The sequence below is a fragment of the Panthera uncia genome (assembly GCF_023721935.1).
Source record: "Panthera uncia isolate 11264 chromosome B2 unlocalized genomic scaffold, Puncia_PCG_1.0 HiC_scaffold_25, whole genome shotgun sequence".
NCBI lineage: Eukaryota > Metazoa > Chordata > Mammalia > Carnivora > Felidae > Panthera > Panthera uncia.
In genome coordinates, this window is record NW_026057581.1 from 7,531,508 (window position 1) to 7,544,807 (window position 13,300).

The following is a 13,300-nucleotide window of genomic DNA, read 5'->3' on the forward strand; positions in this document are numbered from 1 at the left end:
ATAGGTCTGTAGGAAAAGAGGGAAGAAAATGACCCCCATCTAAGGCAAGATAATGATTTCCTCTGCATAATACACATGTACACACAAAAGAAATCAAGCCCCTATCTGCTGGGGCCTGTCGCTTCAGAGAATTTTCTGGTTCATTTGCAGTGACAAGAGAAAGTGCAGCTCCGGGAAGGTTCCCCCGGCACTGTGCCCTGAGCTGGCAACTCAAGCGGCCCCTGAAAAATGAGACTCTGGGTGACAGCGAGGCACCTAATGGGAAAGAGGGCTCTCTGTGTTTGTTGAGGGAAAATGCAGCTCCCGTTTTAAACAAAGCTTTTGGTCCAAAGCTCGAGCCGGGAGAAGTGCAAAGGTGCGGAGGAAGCCCCACTTGGTGACCGGGCTTTCCTGCCCGGCTGCCCAGCCCAATACATCTCAATTCTTCCTGTCCCCTCTTCTCGCTCAGCCTGAAGCAGGAATGCGGGGTGGGGTGGGGTGGACGGGATGGAGTCTTAGAAAGAAGATAAATAAATAAGAAAGACTCACATATAAACTAAAAACAAAGCGCGACGGGGAATAAAAAGGGCTTTTGAGAGACAAGGAGAAGATAGTTCCATTCTGAAGTGAAAAGCTGGAAACCTGAAGCTGTATGCCACACAGTCATGGAATCCTAGACTTCGAACATATGCCCAAACGGCATATATGCACGTGAGGGACAATACATGATGTGTAAGGTGGTCATTGCCTCCATGGTTCTTTCCCCTGCCAGGGACAGATGAGGGGTAGTGAGGTGAGGAAAGGCGAGGAGGTGATAGGGCCAGAGAAGGGCATGGAAGGGAGAGGGAGGAGAAGCGGGGGCACAACAGAGAGAGGCCCGCATGCAGGGGCTTTTGTTGCGTCCTAGGACCGCGGGGGCGCTGCGGACAGTTGGTGATCCGCTTTCTGGTAACCGGAAGCAGATTGCCTGGTTTCAAGTCTCTCTCTCCAGGTCTGGCCAGGGGGGCCCCAGGCCTGGTAGGTTTCTATGGGGGTGCGCAGATTAATACGCCCCACGTGTGAAAGCTGTGGGGGCCAGAGCAAGGCTCGCTCTTCTGTGGGTCTGTGCCGTCCGCCTCACCCCGTGGGCGCTTGGCATCCTCCTGATAAATAATATTTCAGGGGAAGTTAAGACAGCGCTGTTTGAAAAGGAATCACGTGAGCATTTCTTACGTTGTATTGGAGCTCCCTGTGAAGACAAATGAGTGGGCTTGCAAGATCCCAATAAGGTTGAGAAAACGGTGACGGAAAATCCCACTGAATACGGGGGCGCCTCGGTGGCTCAGTCGGTTAAGGGTCCAACTCTTGGGTTTGGCTTGGGTCACACCTCACAGTTCGTGGGTTCGAGCCCCACATCGGGCTCTGTGCCAAGAGTGCAGGGCCTGCTTGGGATTCTCTCTCTCTCACTCTTTCTCTGCCCCTCCCCCCCTCCTCTCGCTCTCAAAATAAATAAATAAACTTTTTAAAAAATTTAAAAAAAAAGAAAAGAAAAGAAAATCCCGCTGAATCGATCCAGCCAACACGAGGACCTGAGAAACCTTTGAAGCGTCTGAAACGAGACGATAATCACAGTGTATTCTACTCGGCCCAACCCCCTAGATGTTGCAGTCTTAAATATGCACGCTTTAAATGGACACCACCAGCACCTTCAAAAGCACAGTCATGGTCCGAGCTGAAAGACGCAAGTGGGAAAAGCCTCCAAGTGCCACAATTCGCCGTGGCCAACAGGCAGATGGGGGCTGCGACGGTGACCACTAAAACCTCAGAAGTAGCTTCATTTCATTTCAACGAACCTTCTCTGTGGACCACGTGCAGACACTGTTCTAGGACCTGAAACATGGCGGGGAGTAAGCCACGGTGCTCGCTGTCTAATGGAGGAGACCGACAAGCAAACCGACCACCAACGGGTGGTACAGGCATCAACACGCAGTGCTAAGGGGTGTCGAAGAGCGACCCTCACCCACTATGTCCCACCACTGGGTGGGAGGAAGGGGGGACCGAGTTCCCCGAGGAGGTAACTCTTGAACTGAAGTTTCTAAGAAGGAACGGGAGTTGGCCAGGACGAGGAGGAGGGGATGTCTGAGCGGGTGTTGGGGCAGCTAGGCTGTGGGGGTGCCCCAGCGGCAATTCCCGCCACAGGGAGACGATGCACGAAGACCACTTCTCCGTAAATGGCACCGCTGTCACCCAGTGGCTCAAGCTAAAACCCGTGGAGTCACCTTGATCCCTTTCTTTCCCTCACCGCCCGTATTTAACCACGGAGCCCTGTTGACTTTACTCCAAAATATCTCCCAAATCCATCTAGTTCTTTCTCCAGGCTGCTTCCTAGCAGAAGCCCTGTCCTTTCCCCTCTGGACTCTGCAATGGCTTCCTACCTTGTTATGAGCTGAATTGTGTCCTCGGCCCCCACTCCACCCCCTAATTCATATACGGAAACCCGAACCCTCAGTATATCAGAATGTAACTACATTTAGAGATGAAGCCTTAATTACGTAAGTTAAATGAGGCCATTCGGGGGCTCTAATCCAATGTGACCGGTGTCTTCACGAGAAGAGATTAAGACACACGAAGAGATACCAGGGGTACAAACGTAGAGGAAAGACCACGTGAAGACTCAAGGAGAAGGTGGCCATCCGCAAGCCAAGGAGAAGCCTCAGGAGAAACCAGCCCGCTGACAGCTCAGTCTTGACTTCCAGCCTCCAGGACTATGAGAAGTAACTTTCTGTTGTTTAAGCCACTCAGTCCGCTTATTTTGTTATAAACCGCCTGACCAGACCAGCACACCTGTCTTCCTGCCTCCACTCAGGCCTTCTAAGATCCACTGTCGGGCAGCTAGACCATCCCACACCGCCACCTGGTTTAAAAATCTCCAGCGGCTTCCCCTACATTTAGAATAAAACACAAACTCCCTGTCCTGGTTCAAGAGGCGCTCTGGGTAAGCTGATGTCCTTCCAATTTCAGATTAAATGTCATTTCCTGGGGCGCCTGAGTGGCTCAGTTGTTAAACATCCGACTTTGGCTCAGGTCACGATATCGCGGTTTGTGAGTTCAAGCCCCGCGTCAGGCTCTGCAGAGCCTGGTGTCCGTTTCAGATTCTGTGGCTCCTTTTCTCTGACCCTCCCCCCTCACACTGTGTGTGTGTGTGTGTGTGTGTGTGTGTGTGTGTGTGAAAAATAAATAAACATTAAAAAATTTATTTTAAATGTCATTTCCTCAGAGAGGGCTTCCCTGGTCCCTGGTATATGTGCTTTCTTTTCTTCATAGCATCCATCACTATCTGGTAGTTTCTTGTTTATGCAGTAGTTTATTTCTGTGCCTCCTACTGGAATGTAAGCTTGTCCCTCTCCCTCCGGAACTTTTATCTGTCACATCCTGTCTCTTGAGCTCAGAACACAGAAGACGCTCAAATATTGTTTTGATGAATGAACGAGAGCAGAGTGCATGACCTGTTAGAGAAATGCAGGTAGTTCAAGGACGGGGGAAAGGGAAGGGCCTGGAGAGGTAGACAGGAGCCAGGATACAAAACATCTTAGATGAGCAGGATGCCAACAATATCATGGCTGAACAGAAGTGATACCCCCCTACTCACACCCAACACCTTCTGTACGTTCTGGTCAATGTCTCCTTAATTGCTATGGAATAATTATATAGTCACAGACTGTTTTATAAAAGGGCTCAGGAGCCCCACGAAGAGGGACCCAAATCTTGTCCACAACTGGGGATCAACAGCCACTAACATGGTTGACGGATCCTGGGAATGGGTCAGGGCTGGAGCTGGCAGATGACACAGGAACAGACAGCCACCGACAGAAAATCACCAAGCCAAGAATGAACCTGGAGGAATGGGCTAAAGAAGGTGACTGATTGTGCGTGACAAAAGGTGGCGGTCAGGATGCAGGGTAAGGTTCACATTTGCAGCATCCCTACCTGTCCCAGAATATCTGTGTGCCATGGAGGGGAAGAGGGCTTTAAAGGAAAGCGGCAAATTTTTCTCACTAAGGACTGGTTCCTCTGCAGCGGTCCTTTCCTCTCAAAGAGATGGGTGCTTCCAGCGGGAGAAAGAGTGAGAGCCAGAGATGGGAAACAAAGGGTATTTGTGGGGTAAAGTCCCTCAGCAATGGAGAGTCAAGGTGAGCCATGACAGCCCTTCTCAGAGACCTGGAGATGTCAACAGAGACAGGACTGACCAGCAGAGAATCACAGCTGGAAGGGAGGAAGGCAGAGTGGTGGCACTGGGTCCACGTGAAGCGTCTTCCTCCTGCCGGTGACTGGGAGAAATGGAACTCTGGGGACCCCACTGAAGACCAACAGGTATGAGCTTTTGGACTTCAGGGAACCAATGAAAATGTCAAAGTGGGAATACACCAACTTGCCATTTTAAAAGATCACTCGATGCCAAATAGGATAGAGTGCAGGGAAGAGAAAGTCAGTGCTTCAGCTCCCCACAGATGGAGGGCTCTGACCCTCTCCAACTCTCCAAGAATCCTGAAAAACTCATCAGGGTGTCTAAATTTCAACTCAGTTTGACAATGTGACTTTTATAATTCCCAATAATTACACGGTGAATAATTGCGAGACTAAAAGATTTCTCCTATTCAATGTCACTAGAAAACCCATCTCCATAAAAAGAAAGCAGTGCTCTGATATCTACAGATACTGCAATTTGTTAAAAATTGGTCAATCACATAAGTAAAAACCTCAGTACTCAATTAGGGTATTCTGTTTTCAATTAAAAATTATATTTCCCAACCTCATAGACCATCTTGATCATCAAATTTGGCCCCGAAAGACCCCCATTTGTTTCCAAACGTCAAATCATCCCTCTTAGGGCAAAGACTTGTTGAAAAAAATCCTGAGACAAGTCTTGGCACTGTTTATTTTAAAAAGTCAGAATAGGTTTGAGCAACAGAAATGTTTGAGCAACATTGTTTTAATAAGCTTACAGGCTCAGAAAGTGCTGAGGTGACAGAGGTCACGGGGATGTAGTTTCTAGCATGTGTGTGTTTTAAAAATCAGACTTATGATTTTACATCATATATTTGTGTGCACTGGAGTGACAAGAGACAAGGCAGAGAATATATGTATATGTATTTCGTACATGAAAGCCATTGTCAAGATTCTAATGGGATACTCCTAGAATCTCATTATTCTTGAAATGGGCCAAACAAAATGTATTTCTGGTGCATGCAAGCCAGCTATATTATAATCAACCATTCTGTTCAGTTTCAGTTTTATAAAACAAAGGAAGTAATAGACTTTCTTTGGTTCAGTTTCTAAATTTCTGCTGCCTAAAAAAATGACACTAATTTGGATACACTAATACACATTTATGCAAGAGCCCATTAAATAGTCATAGAGAAAGGCCAATTACTCTTGCTTCTGACAACACATCTTTTCCTGGCTAGCCCACACTGGCTCGAACCAATTCAGAGGACAAGATAACAGTTACAGTCTGTACCACTAACTCTCCTCTTCTCCACTAAATATATTCTCCCACCAAGTTACAAAAGGTCATTTTTAAAAATCTGCAGTGAAATTCATGAACTATTGGGGGTAGGTGATGAATATTCTGTAAGAAAATCTACCGTTGGAATTAAATGTATTTCATCAGCATAAGTACCAATTACCCAATTACACAAATACATCTTGAAACACTGTTGGCCGGCTATTCTGCTTACTGCAGTATAAGGGTTGGTGCCAGAACCAACCTCAGATACGTTCAGCATTTAAAAAGTCAACCAAGAGACAAAGGGAATTAGAGATTTCTCTTTTCCAACTTGACTGAGATATAACTGACAGACAACACTGTGTTAGTTTAAGGTGTACAGCGTGTTGATTTGATGTATATTACAAAACGATTACCACTAGGGCATGAGCTAACACCTCCATCACGTCACGTAATTACCAATTCTCTTTTGCGCCGAGACATTTAAGATCTACTCTCTTAGCAACTTTCAGGTATGCAACTCAGTATTATTAACTATAATCACTATGCTGCATATTAGATCCTCACAATTTACTCATCTTATAACTGGAAGTTTGTAGCTTTTGACCAACATCTCCTCAACCCCAACCACCAACTAAAACCAAAACCAAAACCAAAACCAAGGCAAAAATCCTGGTAACCACCATTCTATTCTGTTTCTAGGAGTTCAGCTTTTTCTAGAGTCCATATATAAGTGAGATCACACAATATTTGCCTTTCTTGGCTGACTTATTTCACTTAGCATAATGTTCTCAAGGTCCATCCATGTTGTTGCAAATGGCAGGACTTCCTTCTTTCTCATGATTGAATAATTTTCGTGTGTGCGTGTGTGTGTGTGCATGTATCACATGATCTTTATCCATTCCTCTGTTGAAATATACTCACATTTTACCCCATATCCTGGCCTTTGTGAGTAATGCTGCAGTGAACACAGAAGTACAGATATATCTTTGAGATCCTGTTTTCATTTCCTTTGGATATATACTCAGAAGTGGAACTGTTGGATCATATGGTAGTTCTAGTCTTAACTTTTTGAGAAACCTTCAGACTGTTTGCCATAGTAGCTGAACTAGTTTACATTCCCACCAAAAGTGCACAAGGGTGTATCTTCTTTGGTAAAATGACTACTTAAATCTGCCTATTTTTTAATTGGGTTTGTTATTTAGCTATGAGAGAGTTTTAAAATACATATTCCATATAAAATCTGTCAGATTTGCAAATATATGATTTGCAGTAAGATTACATATGATGTATATAACGTGTGTGTGTGTGTGTGTGTGTGTGTTGTGGATACAAGTCATCTATCAGATTTGCAAATATTTTCTCAGTCTGTGGCTTGTCTTCTTATTTTCTTTTTTAAATCTTAGAGCATACGATCAGGGGAGAGGGAGACAGAGGAAGAGGGAGGAAGAGAGAGGGAGGGAGGGAGGAAGAGAGAGAGAGAGAGAGAGAGAGAGAGAGGGAGGGAGGGAGGGAATCTTAAGCAGGCTCCACACTTAGCATGGAGCCTAGTGTGGGGCTCGATCCTACTGGGATCATGACCTCAGCCGAAATGAAGAGTCAGACCAACAGAGCCACCCAGGCACCTCATTGTCTTTTTATTCTCTTAATGGTATCTTTTAAAGGGTAAAGATTTTTAATTTTGGTGAAGTCCAATTTATCCATTTTTTTTGGAAAAAAAATGGAAGGTGACTTTTTTATGGAAGGTAACTTTGGTATTTATCTAAGAAACCACTGGCTAAACCAAAGTCAAAAATACCTTTTCCTATTTTTTTCTGTACTTTTTCCTATTTTTTCTGGAAGTTTTAAAGCTTTAAATCTTATATTTAAGTCTATGATCTATTTTAAGTTCATATTTGTGTGTGGTATAAAGTTTAGGTGGAGGTTTCTTCTTTCCTATAGAAAAAAAAATTGCTGGGGCACTTGGGCGGCTGTCAGTTGAGCATCTAACTTGATTTCAGCTCAGGGCATGATCTCATAGTTCACGGGACCAAGCCCTATGTCGGTCTCCACGTTGACAGCATGGAGCCCGCTTGGGGTTCTCTCTCTCTCCTTCTCTCTGTCCCTCCCCCATTCACGTATGTGTGTGCTCTCTCTCAAAATAAATAAATACAAACTTAAAAAAAAGACAAAAATTGCCAATTCCTCCTGCAACATTTGTTGAAAAGTCTGTCCTTTCTCCCACTGACCTGCCTTTGTACTCTTATCAAAATCAATAGATAAACTTAAGAGATTATTTCTGGAGGGGCTCCTGGGTGGCTCAGTCGGTTAAGCATCCAACTTCAGCTCAGGTCATGATCTCATGGTTTGTGGGTTCGAGCCCCGTGTCAGGCTCTGTGCTGATAGCTCAGAGCCTGGAGGCTGCTTCAGATTCTGTGTCTCCCTGTCTGCCTCTCTCCCACTCGCACTCTGTCTCTCTCTTTCTCAGAAATAAACAAACATTAAAAAAAAGAGATTATTTCTGGATACTAAATTTTGTTCCATTGATCTATATGCTCTTCCCATGCCAAGAGTACAGTCTTAGTTGCTATACCTCTATGGTGAGTTTCAAAATTGAGTAGTGTGTATCATCTAATTTTGTTCCTTTTCAAAATTGTTTTGGCTATTCTAGACCCTTTGCATATTCACCTACATTTAGCCAATTCCTACCAAAAAACTCAAACACAAAAAACAAAAACAAACCTGTTGAGATTTTGATATGGAGATTGTTGAATCTACAGATTTGGGTGGGCGGGGGGAGCAGATTCTCATCTTAACAATATTGATTGTTCCAATCCACGTTCATGGAATGTCTCTCCCTTTACTTAGGTCTTCCTACACTTCTCTCAGCAATTTTTTTTCAAGTTTTCAGCATAAAAGATTTGCTCTTTTATATTTTTCCTAAATATTTTCTTCTTTTGTAAGCTACTATAAATGAAATAGTTTCCCAATTTCATTTTTGGATTGTTTGTTGCTAATACATAAAAAAAACCCAACTGATTTGTGTATAATGATCTTTTATCCTGGAAATTTGTTAAACACGCTTACTAATTTTGGTAGCGTTTTTGTAATTTCCTTAGTATTTTCTATAGAGAATCATACTCTCTATAAACAAAGCCTTATTTCTTCCTTTTCATTCTACATACCTTTAATTTCTTTTTCTTGCTTTATTTCATTAGCTAGAACCTCTATATGATGTTAAAAGGAGTGATGAAAGAATTCAGTTTATTATGAAGTATTTTGTCAACTGTAGATTTTTCCTATATGTCCTTTGCCAAGTTGATGAAGTTCCCTTTTATTCCTTGAGTTTTTATAATAAGTTGGTGATGAATTTTGATAAATGCTTTTTCTGCATTTGAGATTATCATTAACTAACCATATGAGGTTTTTTTGTGCTTTATTATATTAATATGGTATGCTACATTGCTTGATTTTGGATGTTTAACCAACCTTGCATTTTGGGGATGAATCTCACTTGGTCATACTATATCATCTTTGTTGTTGTTGTTGTTTGTTTGTTGACATTACTACACTCACTTTGCTAATTTTTTAAAAAGATTTTTGTATCTATGTTAGTGATGAATACTGATGTGTGGTTTTCTTTTCTTGTGATGTCTTTGTTTGGCTTTGATATCAGAGTAACACTGGCTTCAAAGAATGAGTTTGGAAGTGTTCCTTTCTATTCTATATTGTGAAAGAATTCGTCTAGAATTGGTATCATTTCATCTTTAAATAGTTAATGGAATTCACCAGTAAGCCATTTGACACTGGGATTTTATTTGTGGGAAGATTTTTGTTACTATTTCAGTCTCTTGTTATATATCTATTCAGATTTTCTACTTTTTTCTTAAGTTAATTTTGATAATTAATGCCTGTCTGAAAATTTGTCCATATTATCTAAGTTGTCTAATTTAGTGGCATGAAATTATTATATTCCATTTGTAATTTTTATTTCTGTAGGGTCACTAATGTCCCTTCTTTCATTTCTGATTTTGATGATGTGAGCCTTCCCTCTTTTTCTCTTGGTCAGTCTGGCTAAAGGTTTATCAATTTTCTTCATCTCTTCAAAGAACCAACTTTGACTTTATTGATTTTTCTTTACTGTGTTTTTGCTTTCTATTTCATTGATTTCTACTCTATTTCCTTCATTTTCTTTTCTTTGGTTTTAATTTGGTCTTCTTTTGCTGGTTTACACTGGAAGCTTAGTTTATTGATTTGAGAACCTTTCTCTAACACAGTTATTTAAACCTACAAATTTCTTTTAAGTACTACTCCAGCTGCATCCATAATTTTTGGTATGCTGTGTTCTCATTTTCACTCAGGTCAAATATTTCCTAGTTGCCCTTTTGATATCTTCTTAGATCCATGTATTATTTATAATTGTGTTAATTCCCAATAAGTTGCAGTGTTCCTCAAATTCTTTCTGCTATAGATTTCTACTTTAAGTCTGTTATGGTTAAATGGTTATGGTTTTTAAAATTATTAAACTTGCCTTCTGATACAGCATATAGTCTGTCCTGGAAAATATTCCTTTTGCATTTGAAAAGAATATGTATTATGCTGTTGTTGGGTGGAGTTCTATAAATGCCATTTTACCCCAATTAAGGCCAAATTTGATAGTGTTGTTCAAGTCTTCAATGTCTTTGCTGATTCTCCGTTTAGCTCTTCTATCAATTATTGAAGTGGGAGTATGAAAATCTCTAATTGTTGAATTTGACATTTCTTCTTTCCTTCCCTCAGTTTTTGGTTCATGGATGTGGGGCCACTGTTGTTAGATATACATACATTTATCAACTGGAGTATCATCTTCATGTGTTGATGTTTTTATCATTTTATCATTATATTTTATCATTTACAATTATCTTATCATTCTTTTCTACATACTAGTAATTTTCTACTAAAGTCTATTTTGTCTGATACTAATATATTTACTCCAGCTCTCTTAATGGTTACTATTTGCATGGTATATCTTTTCCTACATTTTTACATCCAATCTATTTGTACCTTTCATTTGTTGCAAACAACATATTGTCGGACCTGGCTTGTTCATCCAATCTGGGAATCTCCGCCTTTTGACTTGGGTGTTTAGTCCACGTACCTTTAATAAAGTCATTGATTTGACTGGATTTACATTTGCCATTTTGCCATTTGTTTTCCAGGTCTCAGGTCCTTTTTTTATTTTGTTTTTCTTTTTACTTTTTTATTTTGTGTTAGTTAATTTTAAAAATTTTTAAAAATTTCTATTTATTTTTGAGAGAGACACAGAACATGAGTGGGGGAGGGGCAAAGAGAGAGAGGGAGACACAGGATCCAAAACAGGCTCAGGGTTCTGAGCTGTCAGCACAAAGCCCAACGCGGGGCTTGAACTCACGAACCTGAGATCATGACTTGAACTTAAGTTGGATGCTTAACTGACTGAACCACCCAGGTACCCCTTAAATATCTATTTTCTAGTGTGCCATTTTGATTCCTTTTTTTTTTTTTTAATTTTAACTCTCTTATTGAGCTATTTTCTTAGTGGCTACTCTGGGGATCACAGTATGCATCTCAAATTAGAACAGTCTACTCCAAGTTGATTCTGACCAAATTCTAGTAAAATACGGAAATTTGACTTCACTATAGTTCCATTTCCACCTTCCTCCTTTGTTATTATTGCCACACATATTTCACGTATATATATCATAAACCCAGCAATACAGTGCTACAAGACACACTATGCAATTTTAAATGTCTTTTAAGGAACTTAAGAGAAGAGGAAAATTATCAGTCTTTTATTTTTACCCATATATTTGCTATTTCTAACCCTCAGCTTTATTTTCTTCCCATATGTTCTCTACCTCAACCTTCTCTTCTACTTCTCACGAAGTGGCCCAGCCATAGGAAATATCGTAGGTTATCATAGGTGATAACCACAGAAAACATCCCAAAACTAAAGACTGTCCAGAAGTCAGATTTCTGAGATAAATCACGAAGGGAAGAAACTTTTCCAAAAAGGATTTAAGTACCATCGTCTCACGCAGCCTTAGAAGCAATCTTCCAGTGTGAAACAAAAGAGGGTTTCAGCCTATGGCCTCACGTTTTTCTGTTTGGAAGGTAACTTACTACAAGTCATGAACCTCATCCTTGAGTCATTGCTGACTTCTTCTTTCCCACAGATATTTCTTGCAGTCTCATGTGTTGTACAGTTCTAAAATCCAGGTGTTTCCCTTTACGTCTCAATGAGCTGGTTCATTTCCTTGGTGTGATTCTTTGGAATGATCTTCCTCGGTATTTTTGAGTGAGGAGGTTAGCAGGAGGATATCTTTCCGACCTGCAGCAACTAAACCCAGACTTAAATTTATATTGAACACCGCGTTAGGGGGAAAAATCCTTCTACGTGCAAACTGTTTCAACTGTAGGATAATTAGAACTCTTAGATGTCTAAGTTTGCAGTCACCAAACAAGAGTAAAATAATTATTTTTGGACCTGTTAAAACTTGACCATATATTTCATTAAGATATAATTATGGTTTCAGAACATCGCTAAGGAAATATTCCAACATGCCATATCCGTTTCATTGTATGTATAAACCTATGTATGCAATTGCTTCATAAACATAAATACATGTTTGCTTTTTATTTATTTTTTGTTGCTCTCTCTGTCATGCTGGTGGTTTGGGTTCCTTAAAATACTGCCGATACAGCTTCTCACCATTTCCAAGTAGGAATAGGATGTTTGTAGGTAGGAGGTCACTGACAGTGGGGTCTGCTTAGTACAGTTGAAAGGAAAACAAATGAAAAAAGGGAAAAAAAAAGAGAGAGAGAGAGAAAGAAAATATAAGCTAAGAAATGCTGGTGAGAATTGGAAAGACGTTATAGGTGTCTGAGTCCTTTGCTTGATCTAATTATTGCCTAGGAGAGCAAAACCTTGGAGCCCTGAAGAGAAGGAAGAATAGAGAATGAGGTTCAGAGGAAAGTCTAAAGAAATTGTATGTTAGTCACCAACGTGCTTTAATTAAAAAAGGTAAAAAGGACATTCCTCTCCCTCTAAACAAAAGGCCCATTGAAATGGAAACTAATGACATCTTCAGGAAAACAGAAAGGGTTTGATGCGGAAAATAACTAACATCCTACACAGTAATATTTTGTGATTGGCAAACAGAAAGCAATAGTTCAAAATTTATCAAGCTTATCAGTTCCACCTAATTAAGGATAGAGCCAGAGGGTATCGTAAACAAAACCCTAATAACTCACTTTTCAGCTCTGGCCCCAGTGAAATCTAATATCCTTCTTGAAATGTGCTCGGTGGTCTCTGCTCATCTTGACCTTTGTCAAAAAGGCGACCACATGGAAACACTGCGCTCTGTGGAGGCTAAGGATAAAATTATTTGGAGATTACATTCTGGTCGTTTATGACCAGACTCTTGTCTCCAGCCAGAACACTGCCAGAGGATGCATGAAATTTGTATGTGGTTCTTTGAGAACCTGGAGGATAATGTAAGAATTTCTATTTCCATTATCGCCGCCATCTCCACTCCATTTGCTTCAAAATGAAGCCCAGCATTTCCCCAGAAACCACCCCTCTCAACTTAGATGCTGCGCAGTGAAAGTTGTATGTTCATCGGGGTGCTTGGATGAGGGTCACGAAAGGTTCTCTGAAGCTTAAAATTAGAAACAGTTTAGATATTCGGTGAATGCAAATCCAAAGACACTCAGGCTCCTTACTTTTCACCTTCCACCCGTGTCCCAAATTCTCTTTTCTTCAGAAGTCACTTCGTATCCCCTTTCAGTCTTCTTTCGGCCAGAGAGAAGAGTGTTATGACTAGATGTTTGTGTCTA